The sequence below is a fragment of the Coturnix japonica genome, chromosome 15, assembly GCF_001577835.2.
Source record: "Coturnix japonica isolate 7356 chromosome 15, Coturnix japonica 2.1, whole genome shotgun sequence".
Taxonomy (NCBI): Eukaryota; Metazoa; Chordata; class Aves; order Galliformes; family Phasianidae; genus Coturnix; species Coturnix japonica.
Genome location: NC_029530.1, coordinates 156296 through 172523, shown reverse-complemented (window position 1 = coordinate 172523; position 16228 = coordinate 156296). Strand labels below are relative to the sequence as shown.

Below are 16228 nucleotides of genomic sequence, written 5' to 3'. Positions count from 1 at the left end.
CTGCTGCTAAGGCCCACGGTCTATAGCCATAGGGAACAGCCAGCTTCTTCCTCAGAGGAGCCTGAGTGGGAGGGCAGAGGAGCCCCAAGAGAGGGTAGAGGGATGGGAGAAGTCCTGGGGATCAGAGAAGAGTGTTGTCAAAAGTGAGGGAGCTGCTGTACCCAGCTCATCTCCCTAGTGCTCGCAATGGCTGAGCTAGGTTTAGCTGTTTTCCAGCCCTTACTGCAAGACCTCCAAAACCAAATTCCTGGCAAAAATAAATGAAAGCCCAGCTCCGTGCATTTGGGGAAGTTAGCAGGAGCCACAAAGATCACAGAAAACACCAAAGAGCTATTGACACGCAGCTTCTGTGAGGCTCTGTGGCTGCTGATGTGGAAGAGCATGCACAACTCTGTGCCACGCCAGCATGGGCTGTGCAGAGGAGGCATCTCCCTGTGAAATGCAATGGTGGCTAGGGAAGCTTTAATGGTCCGGGGTGAGGACACGAGCGCTGGCACGTAGCTCCCTTCTTCTGCCCAGAGCTGCGCTGGGGCCTGAGCTATGCTGTTCTGACTATCTGAGGCACCTTTTAATTAAACAGCCGGAGTGATTCACTCTGTATCTTGCAGTTGTGTGCAAAGAGACCAATCAAAACCCATAAGGCTTTCTAGGTGAAACCTAAGCTAGATTTGCATGTTAGAACAGTCTAATGATGACCAATGAAAATGGTTTGCAAAAGTATTGCTGAAGCCAAAAAAATAATACTTTTTTTTAGAAAACCTCTCCATCATTAGCCCTGACCCTTTGTAGCTTTTACCTTCTACACCAAAGGCACCTCAAATATTTGATGGGGGGCTGATGGAAAATGAAATATTAATTTTGCCTGGTCTTAATATCTAACAAAGATGGTGCAAACACTATTTGACAGTGTTGTTTTTGTATCAAGATGTATGTGCAGTAATGAATGTATTTATTTCTCAGATTCTGTATGCACAGTTTTGCAATGTAATTCAGAAAGTTGCAAACACAAAGATGTGTCTGCAGGGTCTTCTCTACAGGATTTCAAAAAAATGAAAAAAAAGTATATTTAAGAAAAAAAAAAAAAAAAAAGAATCTCAGAGACTCTCAGCATAGCCATAAACCATAACCTGTGAAGACAATACAAAGACTGGACTTTTGTAGCTTTGCATAGAAGAGGAATTTATGTTTTTCTGTATTTAAATGTTTCCAGTTACATTGTCACTCTTTCTAAGATTCCTGTTTGTTTTTGTTTTTATTTTCCTCTCTGTCGTGTATGTAGAAAGCATTGTTTTCAAGCAGTGCAGGTTCAGTCTGGGTTAGCAGTATTTTACCTTGTCGCTTCAGTTCTGAAAAGCAGGAGTATGGGTCTTGACCAGGGGAAACATCCAGTGCACTCAGTGAAACCAAGTGAATTTTGAGGTGAATGTTGGCAAACTTTGGAGAACGTAGAAGTCATCAGAGGAACAGCTGTGTGCTTCCAGTTGCAGCTTGTGACTGAGATGAGTCTAATCTCCTGCCTGAAGGTCAGAAAATAGCTTCTTTTTAAAACTCCCTCTCATTCTCCACTTACTTTTTACTGTGGAAGCAATAAGGCTCTCAAAAGTAGGGAGTCAATGCCTAGCTAGAGGAAGCATTGTGCCAAACTCAACAGCATCTGTGCCATCTTGTGATGGGCCTCATAAACAATATGGAAGCGTCAGATTCCCAGTCATGTAAGGTGACTGGAGTCCCTAGGAAAAGCTATATTTCACAAGCCTCTCATTCCAGTACTGGTAGAATTAACAGTTATGGGCCTGCAACAGTCTTAAAAATTAGCATAAAGAAAGGGGATATTTGTTGATTTCTGCGATCCTGGAGGATTTAAGTGGACTTCAGCATTTTTTCTTATTTTTGTTTGAATTTAATGATTTTCTCAGCATGAACAAAATTTCTTCAAATACTGTTTTTTCCATAAGCTTACACTTGTGCTCAAGAACTGACCATAATCTTGAAAAAGAAATTCTGGAAGTTCCTTTCCTGAGTTTCTTTGCACTGTTTTAAGTCCTGTGGTACATTGTTGCCCTGATTTTAGTGCAGGAGACAAACAGGCAAGTTTATCTTTCCTCCTGTTGTAATCATCCTCTTATTTCCCCTTCTCCAGTTTTTCTATGCATTCTGAAGCCTAGTGTTGAACATATAAGGATCAGCAGACCAGCGTTTATTGAACAGAACAGACCCTGCAGGATGCCATGTGGAGGAAGGGTTTAAAACAGTATTTCATGCAATAAAATCTGCTGGCAGTTGGGGCCCACACTTTGTAGTGCTCGCTTTTCCTGAAAGGTAGGATGTTTTTTAGACTTCTCTTTCACAAGTTATCAACTGAAGCACCTAGGACAGCTGTTCCAACTTCCACAAGCCAGTAAGAAACTGGCTGAGGATAACTTTCCTAATGAGGACAGGACCTTATTTTGGCTGGCTGGATATTTTCTCCTGTGTTATTTTAATATTTTAAATGCAATTAAAAAGAGGGATGTTCCATCTCTCTCACTCTTTTTTTTTTTTTTCTTTTTAATTTTAAGCCTTAACTATCAGCCAGTCTTGGTGCCCTGGATGTTTCCTGGGGAAGGGGAGAACAGGGGAGGGTAAGGGAAAGGCCAGCACTCCTGCTGCAGTGTTCTGTTCATTTCCTTCAAGAGCTTGAATTCAGGTCAGAGCCACATGTAGTTGTGGCTTCAACTCAAGTGTCATATAAAAAGATACAGAAAGTATAATATGATTTCAGCATTCAGAAATTTGCAGTCTTAATGTACAGTGATGAGAAACTGTTATTTTATGATCTTTTCATTAAAAGCTTGATTGAAAAGTTACATTTTTGGTTCTTTCTGAATGTGTCTATGTTTTCCCCTCCCTCATTTATTCTTGCTCAGAATGAGCTATGTCACAAAGCCTTTCCACAAACAGACAAAGTCTAAATAGTCACACACAACTTTTCATTTCAGGCACCTACTGCTCACAAGCCAAAATCTGTGCTTGTTAGAATGTAAGGAAGGATGAACATCTAGCCAGGCTAGCTTACAGTAAATGTGCAAGCAAAGGTGAAATACCTCCTCTATCCTTTCTTATGATTCTGAGTAAGTTGAGGCTGTTTTTGAACAGCTTCTCCTGCTTTATTCTTCTCATATCCTAACCAGAATTTAAAAGCAATGTTTGTCAGGGACAGTGATGGTAGAAACGCCTACAGATACAGCCCTATTTGGGCTGTAAGTAAGTCTAACTCCATTAGCACATCCTTGAGGATGAGAGAAGCATCTGAACCAGAAAAGTTTCCCAAAAGAAACTATGGTTCTTTGTTTACATGTGGTACAGGTTAAAAAAAAAAAAAAGGGAAGTGCCTGCAGGGAAGATGACTGTAAGTAATGACAAGAGCACTCACTGCAAATCTCAACCTCTCAAATGCTAAGAACCAAACATTTCTCTTTAGACAACTTAAGTGCAAACCTAGTTAAATTAACATTTCCATGGTCTGGAGTTTTAACAGCATCTTCCTGTTGCCAGGCTATCTTTCTGGATCTTAGCATCTTTCAATATAACATATATTTAATGAAGACAACTAAGTACCTGCACCATAATGCAAGAGCCAAGTCTAGCTTTATGCAACATTACCACTTCGTCACACAACTCATCACAAGAGTTTTGCTGTTTCTCCCAGAGCATTAATAGGCTGCAGAGTGATCCTGACGTTCAGTTCAAGTATTTTGTTCTTTTTTTTTTTTTTCTTTTTTTTCTTTTTTTCCCCAAACACAATGCTGACTATATTTTCAAGTGACTGACTGAGGGAGTTCAAGTTTGGTCAGTTTTCTGACAGGCTGCAAAGTCAGCAACAGTGGTAAGAAAATCATTTTTATTTGTCCTTGGAGATGTGTTTTACCCAGCAAGGTTAAAGAGAAGGACTCAAATGAACAGAAAAACAGATGAAGAGCTACAGAAAGCCAGTGGCTGTTTTTCAACAGCTCAGATGTGGTAACCAGCGTGTACTCTTCTCCCAGCAACCAACAACATTTCTCTCTCTCTTTTTTTTTCTTCCTAATTTCTTCTGGAAGTTTTTGCTTCCTGGCCCCCATTTCTCTGTGGCATGAGTGGTTTCCAGTGTATTTAATAGATTGCATGTTCTATTTTGCTTTCATTGCTGCGGTCAGCTCCTTTTCATCTCATAGTATGAGTTGTCTCATGTGACAACGATCCATAACTCTTCATATAATAACACAACTGAAATGCAGATGCCTCTGTGGTGGAACACTGAGATACGTACAAATGATGTGCCCAGAGCAGGATGTAAAGGATAACAGATATGCCTGGAATGCCTGGGAATTTGTACTGTCTTTCCTCTGTTTTCATTGCCACTGTTTATTGGTAAGAATTACTTATTTTCTCACAAATACACACTTGCTTTCTCTCCACTGCTTTTCTCCCTCTTGGAGAGCAAACAGTTATCAGATAAAAACTTCAAATGATGGGCTTGTTTTTGCTTTTTTCACAGGGAAATTAATTTCATCAAAATTCAAAATCTTCTACGGGAACAAAACTTACAATTTTTTTGTTAAACTAATTTTTTTTTCACCAATATCGAAATCCAGTTCTGACCCTGCTGAGTATGTATAGATGAGGAATGTGTGTTTCATAAGAACTGTGATGACAGACTTCATATTAAGAAGTTAAAATGGAAGGACATTTTTTAAAAATAAAGGACAAATTCAGGTCAGTATAAGCCATAAGACTAACACTTCACTTTGCAAATTATTTCTAAAATATGCCTTCATCCTGTCTTTTACTTAAAGTAAACTTTGAAGCACTAGGGTTTTATCTGCAAGCAATGCCAAAGTCTCAACAGCTCTAAGAGTGCAGAAGCTATTACCAACTATTAATTTTGTGTATCTGTCTGGGTTTTGTATTTTTGGATCTATTAAAAAGTTGCCCAGGTTTAAACAGGATCTAAGGAAAGGCTTTCTTCTCCTGAGGTAGGAGTCACAAGCAACATTCTTGCCAGTGAAGGCCACCTCCAGCAGACCTGCTGGATTCAAAAACTGGCACAGAGGGCCAGAAATATTCCAAGTTTGCTATTGGGGATAAAACTGCTTTCCTTTGTGCTACTCTGGGCACTGCTCTTGCCTCAGTTCCGCAGTTTCCTCCCTTCTGCAGGTCACCATTCCACATTTTCATCCTTTCCCTTCATGGGATCCTGTAGCAGTGATGTGGGGTTTTTTTGTTTGCTCAATTTTTGGTTTTTGTTTGTTGTTTGTTTTTTCCCTCCGTATCTGTGCTGTGTGCCTTGTTGATGAGCACAGTTGAAAAGTGCTGTAGACAAGGTCTGGATCCCTGTGTTTCAGCTCAGTACACTGAGCCAGTTCTAAAAAGGTATGATCTCCCTGCAATTACAGAATCACAGAATTGCAGGGTTTGGAAAGGACTTCGAGAGATCACTAAGTCCAACCTCCCTGCTAAAGCAAGTTCCCCACAATAGGTCACGCAGGTACGTGAAGTCCACAACCTGTACAAGTGCTCTGTTGATTATGGTGATTATGACCCATGGATTCATCATACTGTCTTTTCCTATTCCAGGTGCTAAGAAGAAAGGCCAGTGTAGCTGGCATGTATCAACCCAGGAGGTGATTGATGGTTCTGCCAGATTACTTTGCTTTTTGCCTTCTCACCATTTTACCTCTTCCCTTAGTTTTTTTTCCTTAGTTACCGAGAGGAGCACTGGGAGAACAGAGATGTTGCAGGGCTCTCTTGGCAGGTAGTAGCAAGGTCTTTGATAATCTGGCTCTGAATCAAAAGCCTAAATCTCCCTCTCTTTTTCTTGTCCATCCTCTCCTCCTTGTACACAATTTGTTTTAAACAATTAAAAATAAATAAATAAATAGAGTCTCATGCCCCTTTCCCCTGGCTTCAGACCCAGATGTCACATTAAAGCCTCATTTTTAAAGGATCATTTACTTTTGGTTTAATACAAATCAAGAACTCTTTCAGGAGCCTGACTCAAAGCAACAAGCAGTTAAGGCTAATGAACATATGGCATTGCTTTCCCTTGACTTCAGAGGATGGTGATGGCAAAGCAGTTGCTAGCTTAGTGTTTGTTGAGTCTCCCTGCACAGCACATGTGCGCACTGTCTTGTTTGGTATGTATCCACACCCTAGTATGGGTATGGAGGATTCAGATGCAGGAACCTGGCTGGACTATCTAACCACTTCACCACAGAGTGAGCACTTTATGAGCACTAGGCAGGAATCAAGCTCCTACCTGGGCAGTGTTGTCTTTCTGTAGTCCTACAATCTGTATACCTTTACTGTAACCACCCTGGCCACTGAGCTGCCATCTGAGCCTGGCTGGACAAGTCTGATCACAGCAGAGTGGAGAGGACAGACAGCATGACCAGGTGCCACTTGTCACCTCTCAGCAGACTGAAAAATTTAGGACTAAGCTCTGGGTTTCCAGCCTTCCAGTCATGAGAGGCGCTTGCTATTCCACTGCCTGGCACAAACCTCCTGCTAACTCCAGCTGGTCCCTGTGCCACAATAGCAGCCAAAGGCCAGCCAGAGAAGATTGCACAACCAGGCCTTGATCTGTATTTTCCACTGTTCAGCCAGAAAACCCCTCCTTTTTTCCAGCACAGCTGTTTTCCATCTCTGCTCAGGAAGCATGCCCTGTTTTTGATTCCTGGGTCTTGCTTTATGAAGCAATCATGGGCAGGCTGTCTGGGTGGAACAGGTCACAAAGTGGCTGTGGGATAACTCTGTATTCTGAAAGCCAGCACAGAACAAAGGGGAGCTTTGCCAAGGCTCAGGTGAGCCTGGGGTCAGCACACAGACAAGCTACTGACACAAGCACAAACGCAGGGTTTTCTTTCTCTGGGCCACGGTATTTGAACTCCCTCCTCCACCCTTTTCCTCTCCTGCCTGCCTGCTGCAGTCTTTTCCTATCTAGACCCACATTTCATTATCAGTGAGTGGGTACATGGGTGATGGTATCACATTTTTGCTACATGTTACTCATTCACGACTCCTAGAACAAGCTGGCTTTATCTTCTCATGACACCAGCCCTGTCTCACTAGGTTTGGCCCCAGATAAGATGCTTATCTTGGTTGATGGTAACACAACAACATGTGGCTGCAGCTTGGTAACTTGTAGCCCTGCCATCACAGACACTTAGCCAACTGGGCAGGCAGAGGATGGTGGGGGTGACAGACAATGGGAGGAGGTCCAGGATGAAGCACGGATCCAGATGTGCTCCACTCAGGAACATCAGCAGCCAGAAAATCTTTGGAATTGCTCATCTTGGCTGTCTCCCCAAAACGCTGGAAATTAGCCAGCTCATATCAACCTGAAAATTAACTAGCTTCCTTAGGGGTTAAGGGAAAGGCATTAAAGTTAACACCAGCTATATTAACTAAAAATAATATGTGTGCAAAAAGGTCAGAATTATAACTGTTATGGGAATCATACTGTAAATTCATACTTTGACTTTACATGTGAAGTGTAATCCTCTCCTGTAAAGGCCTGTGAAGTATCAGGCCTTGCATGTCTTTAGTCTGGAATGGGTTGAAGGGGAAGTTATGAAGAACATGTGGAGCTCACGAAGACTTACTCTGGAAGAGGCTTTGAGGTCAACAAGAGTAGGACAAGTAGTGCAGAGGGCTGACCACTTTCTTTCTGGAAGGAGTTAACAACCACTTATAAGGCAAAACAGCTGGGCACTCTCACCAAACTGCTAGATTGCAAATAGACAGAGGTAACATATAGAAAAAGAGAAGGGAAGCAGCATTCTACCTCCTTTTCTTCATAAAATTTACACTTGGTCTGTTCCTCGCCATTCTATCTGGTTTGCCTGTCCACACAAGGGCCATGAAAGGAAGGATTCAAAAATCAGTTAATTGAATCAACGCTGTCATCACACAAAGCCACAGACTGCAGCAGCAGCAGTTGACATGTGGGAAGCAACTAGGGAATCTTCTGCTAGAGCTATTTCTTTGCTTTTGTGGGAGTCTTTGTTTCAGTAGTGGGGCCCAGGTGGGAAGTGGAGGAAGGGAAGAAAAACCAGCAGGCTCAGATGCCTCGAGCAGTAAGTTCCAGTCCTGCCCAACAGACAGAAAGATGCAGCCTGCTTTTCCAGTCCTGGGTCTCTTCTGAGCAGAGCGTGCCATTCACACCAGATTGTGCAACAGCAGGTTAGGATGCGTACGAAGGAAGGAGAAATGTCAGTTCATGGTGTAAACTCTGACCTGACTGGCTTCAAGGCTCTGATCACACTAGTGAGGTATACATGTGCCAGAACTTGCCACACGCTCTTTGTGCACTCTCCCCTTCTTGACAAGGTCTGTCAAGCTCCTTGTGTGCTTTGCTTTGTGTGCTCATGCACAGCACAGTTTATGAGTGCTCTTGTCCTGTTTCATTCCTTTGGAAGCAGCAAAGGTGAGAGGGAACTCCATTATTTTAGAGAGCATTTAGCTTGTTCTCCCAAACTCCTTTAAAGGTATTTTCCAAACCTCCTGACCACTGTGAACACTTTCTTGAGAGGCATTTTAACTTCCCTTTATTGAGTTAAAGTGCCTACCTACCCCCCATTAAGCTTCTGCACTGAGCAGTATTGTTCTGTAAAATGTAAAATGTTTTAGTTCAGAAGACTTCTGACCACAAAGCCCAGATCAGTTCCTGATCTGCAGGATAACTGCAATAAAAGTAAAATAACAGCTTTCAGAAGGGTCACTCTTTCTGTCAGAATCAGCCCAATAACGGTGGTCTGTGGGCCACATCCTCCCAGTAGCATGGCCCTTTCACACCCTAGGAACCAGTGGGGCAACATTCTTGAGCAACAAAGGGAAGCATGACACAGTGGCACATAAAGCAAACTTGTTTAACTTCTTCCCCCATCTTCTTTCTTCTGGGATCTGATTTTACCGTACCTCCAGTGCCAGTACCTTGTTTTTACCATCCACATCCCCTCAATTAATTGTTATAGTTCCACTTTGTTTTGAATTAGGAAAATTAAAGAAGCATGGAGAAAAGAAAAAATTTATTTCAATGACAAAGGTCTCCCCCCCCCCCCTATTTTTTCACTTTTCAGGTTGTTTTTGGTGGTTGTTTTTTGGTTGTTTTTTTTTTTTTGGTTAAACAAGAGATGAATATACCTTTTGAAAAGCAGCTTTCCTGGGGTTGCTTGTGCTCTGAAAACATGCACATGGAAACTCTAGTGCTTGAAGGAAGGTGTAGAAGATCAGTCCATAAATGTTCTTGCTGCATTTGCATTTGCATTTTCAAAGTGCCTTCCTCCACTCCTCAGTAGAGTTGACCCTATTGAGACATTCAGAAAGCCTGATCTCAAGTTATGTACTACACCACCACAGATAAGAGATCTCTTAATACTGCAATGATGTTACCTGGCTAGGTAGTAGCAAAAGACAAAGCTTCTCTAAGCCCTTTTAACCAGTCCTATATGTTCCTTTATTGGCTTTTTCCACCTGCCTCATTTAAGGACTGAGAAAGGACAAAACTGAAGTACATTTCCTGTATAACAAGCAAAGCCTGGCAGTATCTGCTGTTGGAGAGCATTAGATTCTTCAGACAGCACTGGGGTGCATAAACAAAGGATCCACAAACACATATGAAAATATGTAGAAGTAAATGATGAAGCCTGTTACAGAAGCCAAAAAAGGTCAAGCTGTGCTGCCCCTATGAAGGAGGTCTGTTTGGGAGCAGGCAGGTAACATTCCATCTAAACGAGGACTGCCCTTATGCTGATGGAGCTGAACATGTATCAAGCATGTGTTGGTTAAGAAAATTTCAGAAAGGGTCTTTTATATCTATACACCTTTGGTCATTCATTTAGATTTTTGTACCTTGGTGCCTGCTACAGCCAGAGCATTCAAAAAAGTAGCTCAGGAGAAGGCTGTTTTAGAAGTGTGTACAGCAGTAAGGGGAGTTAGTAAACCTGTATCAGGCTGCTCTAGGCTTTACCCAATCAAGTTCAGAATATCTATTAAGTATGAAGCTTTCACGCACAGTAACACTACTACAGAGGGAGCCAACAATGTAATTATCTGTGGGCACACTGACTGGAGAGGCCCAGGGGTCCTGAGATGAAGGCAGACAACTGGTTACTGGCTGGGCCTTGTGTTTGTTTCCCAAGATCTGTGCAAACCATGCTGCCAAACATATGTGGTGTGCACATTAGATAATACTTTGGAAAACTTTTCCCCTTAGAGGATCATTCTGTGCTCATGGTTACTGCTGCTATGCATCCAGCCAGCTCTCCTTCTTCTTCCTTTGCTTTGGAATTGTAACTGGAATTGTGCAGAAGTCAGCCCATGTTAGAAGCTTCAAGGGATCATCCTTTTGTTCAGGAGTGGCACTGGGTGATGCTAAAAGTAGAAGGAATGGATCCTGAGCATCAGGCACAGCTCTGAGTCAGAGAGGTCTGAGAAACTTCACAGTGATGAAAGTAACATATTCACATCTTCTCTAGGCAAGCTGAATCTCAGTTTCTTTATTTACTTTTACAATTTAAGTTACAGGGAAATCCACACTCAGAAAGTAACAGTAGGAAGAATTCAACAACTGCCACCATATCTGGATGCCCTGTGCTCTTAAGAATATGGGAGGCCTTAGCTTTCCTCTGACAAATAGGTGAAGGGAGAGGCCAGGGATTGTGCATTTATTCAGATGCTGCAGTTTATTCTCCTGGCTCTGAAACACTTAGTTATAGTAGGGCTTAGAGCCAAATACAACTCTGTCTTGAGCCATTCCTTTTCCTCCCCCACTAAAGAATGATCTCTAAGCTCTAGACCCTCATCTCCACCCAAAATGACTGCCCTGGTTTATTTTCTGCTTTTTTCGTTGTTTCCTTTTTAATCACATCTAAGCTAAGCTTTTGTTTGCCAAGTTTTCAGCCTGGAGCAAATTTTTACAGTCAAATTATAACCTCCTACCCTCTCCCTCGAGAAAAGGTGTTTTAAGGGATATGCTGCTGTCCCACCCATTATTTACCTTGCTGCTGGGAGGCAGGGGAGACGATAGCAAGCTTTTAAATTTCAGCATCTTAAAATTCTGTGTTGCAGGCATGGGCACACATCTGGTTAAACCATTTCCCTCATATCTTGGCTCAGAATCCTTGGCTGAGGCATCTCATGGCAGCAAATGTGTCTAGAGAGCTAAGAGGGAGAAAATAAAGGAGGTGAAGTGGTTAGGTTTCTCAGAAGGGGAACAGTTGTGGGCTAGAACACAACAAAAAGCCAGGACTGGAGAGCTGGGTCTCTAAGCATGTTACAGAGTTACAGCTATTCAGGACAGGATGGCATTAACTCACGCTTGAGAAGCCCTCTTCCAAGGGGCAGGCTGGAGAAGGCAGAAGGCTGCTGAGGCCAGTGCCTTCCACTGAAGGGAAAAATGAGAGAGAGTCTGAAAAAGTACTATAACCTGGAGCCACATGGGGATTTGGACACTTCTCAGGGATTTCAGTTTCCACATTTAGAACCCAGAAAAAGCCTGAAAATCCTTGCTCAACTGCCAATGAATTCCTAACACCAGTTTAAAGCCAAGGAGGCTCTGGAGAAGACATTTCAAAGCTAGCAGCTTCATCTCCTCAACTGCCTGCTTTACCAGCAGGACCCAGTCCCCTGTCCTCACCCAGAGCATGCCTAGAAGAGTTAGCTGTGGTCTAAGATGGGGCGCAGCGGCGCAAACAGGAGAGAAATAGGGTAAATCTGATGGGAAATTCCCTGTGGATGTGTCAAACCAGGGCTGAAAGTCCCTCACTGGACTAGAGATGTTTCTTGTACAGGAACTGGTGCTCAAATTGCTCTGGATTGAGATCTTCCATTATTTTTGTCACCACTCTTACACTCCTCCCACAAGATCAGTATCACTCCCTCTCCTCAAGAACTGTTCCATGTTAAGGAGATGCTGTATTGTGTAACTTGATATCTGCACACACACTGATACTGGCAACAAGTGATATGAGAAAACAAGGCTGTCCACACACCAAGCAAGTTGAAATGGAACGTTTTAGAATTCACACTCACTGACTCCTTTTGCTAAACTAGCATAGTGGTTCTTAGCTAATACACTGATCCCTACTGCTGAACAAACCAGCCTATATCATGCTAGGCTTTAGACTACTCTGTGCACAGATCTTCTAGAAAGGCTACTGACTGAGAAGAATGAGCAGCATTTACTGCATCATAAAGGCCAATCCTGGTACAAAGCATTCTCTGCAAAGAGGGGATCTGGACCCAGAACAAACTCTGAAGTTTATGTCAAAATTTGGGTGTGAGTAGCCACACAGAAGATGGTGCATCCCATTCCTGAGAGGGTTTAGAGACAATAAAACCACAGGATAAAATACATCTCTACTGCCTCTTGTCTTCCCCTGCAAGTTAGAATCTAAGCGAGGGAAAACAAGGAGAGCTGCTTGCTACAGGCAAGTTTTCACAGAATCACAGAGTAATAGAATCAAAAGGTTGGAAAGGACCTACAAGATCATCTAGTCCAACCACCCTCCCATCATCACTACCACAAGCCAGTAAACCATATTTTGTAGCAGAAATTTCAGTGTCATATTAACTCCCACCTTTTTTCTTCTATCAGGTGAAAAACTGTACAAACCATGGAAACTTGCAATTTTGCCTCTTGTCTAAAGTCTGCATTTTCCCTGGAATATTTATCTTTTTCCTACATTTCCCCTCAGTAATGACATAATCAAGCAGAATTCTTTTGATATTAATCAGAAGAACAGGGGAGCACTTTTGTGGTTCATGTTACCAACGGGAATGTCAGCAAGACTGACAGGACAACCTTTGGAATTTGCCATGTATTAATCAGAGCTCAGCTAACATGGTAGGGCTGGGGTGGAGTTCATTTTGCTTTGCACATGGGAGAAGGCTTGTTTGAGAGTTGGGAAATTGAGGGTGGTGGAGTCCCCCCTCCACCTGATTCAGAGATCTTGAACAGCTGCCCTGGCAGCCCTCAGGTATCTCTTCACATCCATGCCTATTTCTTTGCTTTCATCATCTCTTCCCATTATTAAACTGTCACAAATTACACTCTGCATTGAGCTAGGAGGGCTTGCATAACCAAGTGTAAGCTCACAGTCCTGACTTGGTGACAAAGGGAGTGACAAGCTGCTCCAACAGGCCACTCTGCTATGGGTGGCCAGAGATAATCACTCTGAGCCCTGGGACAGGGCTCTGGGAAAGAGAGCCTGGTTCAGGAAACAGGCATATTAGACTTGAAGAAGCAGCTGAGATACAAAGTAGGCACACCCAGCCAAGTGAGGGAACAAAACTAAAGCCATTTTTCTCTCCTTAAAAATTTGCACTGCTGTCATCCAGCACAGACAAATGGTTAAACACAATTGGTGATGGAATAATTAAATGATAGTTAATTAAATCAAACATAAAAAAGGCAACAAATGTAAAAAACCTATCTGCTCCATTACTACCTGCCAAAAAGCAGCACATATATGTCAAGAGTAACTCCATGGAGTAATGGGATGCAGCATGGAGCAGAACTGGGCCCCTGCACAGTGCGTGGACAGGGGAAGGAACATTGCGCTTCCAGGTCAGAATACTGAATACAGAAAGGCAAAAATGTTGGCATTCATTTCTAAATCTGTCCTGCCTGGCTGGCTAAAGAAAGAATTAATGCTAGAATATAAAGTGCTAAAGGGACAAAATCATACCCAATTCATAGTTTCCTCTGCTTTGATACACACAGAGAATATATAATTCCATTCACTTCAAACATTGCACTTATGCATAAAAGGGCCTGCAAAACAAGGCCCTTGAAGTCTCAGTAGAATTTGTAAAACGGAGTTCCTAGGTCACAAGCCAAGATCTTGCATCAGCCATTTACCATTTATTTGCAGGACCAGGATTAACTGAAAGTTCAACAGCTAGTCCATAACTGTTCACACTGCATATGGAAAAACCTATCAACTGGTGTCTCAAAGACCAGGTGCGAAATTCCTACTTCTCAGCTTGTTCCAGCAACTGCTCTGATGAAGGAACATCTCAGAAAACACACTTTTTCACAAGGCATTTTACGCAGGTCTGTCTTCCAAAATCAAATTCCCTCTATTGATGCCATCTTCTTCACATTAAGCAGAACACGTAGTCTTCTCTTTGGAAAGAAGGCTATGGGTTCTCCTTGAGGCAGCTTGCCCAATGAAGGTCCACCCAAAAGATAAATGAAAAACCAAAAAAAGTCAATGTAAAATAGAGACTCAGCCTAGCAAAACTGCTGCCGATGTTCAGGAGGACAAACCACACGCCTCTCGCTTGAATAATTTCCAGACCATAAATGATGCTTAATGTGGAAAAAGTCATAAATGTACAAAAGTTACTTCTAAAACTAAAAACAGCATTTCTTACTTATGGCTTTGATAAATTAAGTGTTTTGTATTCTGGCATCACGCTTGGCAATCTGAAGAACCTTTTTGCTAGGTGAAAAATAATGGCACTGCATGTCAGCATGTCCACTGGCTCTGCAGTGTCCTGCTAGGAAGAGAGCCCTTCTGTATCCTAGCACAGACCATTTCTGTTGACTGCTCAGCAAAATGGAGCATACTGTCCTTGCACCAGTGGTATATCACAAGAAAATTAAAAACACTAGAAGGAATTTAAATTTTGCTGTCCTTTATATTTTTCTATGCTCTCAGATTTAGATATCTTTCAGTTACATGTTCTCTACTGTCTGTCCAACCCAGCAAGAGTCAATGCATGAACAATTACATACAAATCAGAAGCAGCTCCCATAAACAAAGCATACCGAAGTATTTCTAAGAGACACAGGAGTAAAAGCAAAAATACTTTGCTGTCCTCCCCATTGCTGTTCATCTGCAGACATTTTAAGTGCGTTCTCTGTTCCAAAACTATATTTAAAATAAAGCTTTTAAAGTAAACAGCTTGCACTGGGCGCCAAGATTGCTTTAATGCCAAAACAGAAAATACTGCTTGTCTGGCACATGCATCTCTTTCCAAGCAGGAAATCCAACAAAGCATTTAACACAGCAGACATCATTTGATAGTCTCAACTATGACGCCCACTTGGCACTGGCAGCAAGCAGTCTTCCACCAACTGGATCAAAAAATGATGCTTGCTGAACTTGTTATCATGCAAAACATTAATGGGAGTATCTTCCTCTTTTGAAGTCCACTGGAACTGGAAATGTAGGCTGAAAATGCCTGGTACATATCCATGCAGAAGCTGAGAACCACCCTTTCATGATGGAAGCACACAAATTAACACTGGGAAGCAGAGCTCCTCAGTCTTTTCTGTTCTGTCACATTGACACACAGTGCTGAAAAATTCCAATGGGAGCTAAAGTCACCGGAAATACAGAGAAGCTAACAAATATTTTATATATTTATCTGACTAGCTAGAGGAGGCCAGCAAGCCTGTAGCTGCCCAGTCAGACCTCTGAAGATAGTGGCTCATCTGCAGGCCACAATTTTTGAGTAATGCTATCTCAGCCATTTTCTGTTTCTCTTACTGCTTCACTTTTCAGGTTATGTAACCCCAAAGCTTTTCTTTTCAGAAGACCCTCTTCTCTTTCTGCATCAGAGTGAGTCATGGGATCACACCTTCACCAGTCATAAAAGAAAGCTGTATTAACCAAATGCAGTGACTTTGATAAAGCAGGGATAGGTAGTATAAAAGCTGCTGCAAAACTACATTTCTACTCATAAACACATACACGAATCCTGACAAATAGCCTTACTATCAGCACTTGAGAAATGATAGTTTGCTTAGGCAAAGGAGGGCTTTGTGTTTCAGGCAACAGAATCGAGCATGTCCCTTAACAGCTCATGAAGTTCTCTCTTTTCATTGTCAAGACATCTTGCTACTGACTTTATAAAGCTTTTTCCCCAGCATAAACAACTTCTCCATCATGGTTGTGACTGCTGCTGCTAGGTCAGACTCTGTTTACACAGTGAAGTGTCACATACCAGATGCAGCAGGAATCAGCTTGATGTTCGTGGGAATTATGTGGCATTCTTCATCAGCGTTTTTGTTTTACTCTCTTATCACCCAGTGCTGCTCTTGCTTTTTCTTTCCCAATGAGTCTACATCTTTAGACCAATTGTACAACCCCAGTAATCCAGGCATGGCTTCCACACTGGTGCTTGTCTTTAATCATTTTCCTGATTTTCCTATCCTTTTCCCAAAAGGCTGAGGCACTTTCTTTTTTTTTTTTTT

At 42.3% G+C, this 16228-nt stretch overlaps 1 protein-coding gene and 1 long non-coding RNA gene across 4 annotated transcripts in view; one reads left to right on the top strand and one right to left on the bottom strand.

Annotated features, from left to right (window-relative positions):
* The window catches only part of HIC2 (HIC ZBTB transcriptional repressor 2), a 114749-nt gene that overhangs the window by 65701 nt on the left and 32820 nt on the right, over positions 1-16228 (top strand). The gene's annotated exons all lie outside the window — the stretch shown is intronic.
* Positions 9141-11238, bottom strand: LOC116654105. The gene is made up of 2 exons (XR_004309018.1): positions 11018-11238; positions 9141-9325 (listed from the first exon to the last, which is right to left on the bottom strand). It is a non-coding gene; the product is annotated as an uncharacterized LOC116654105 (long non-coding RNA).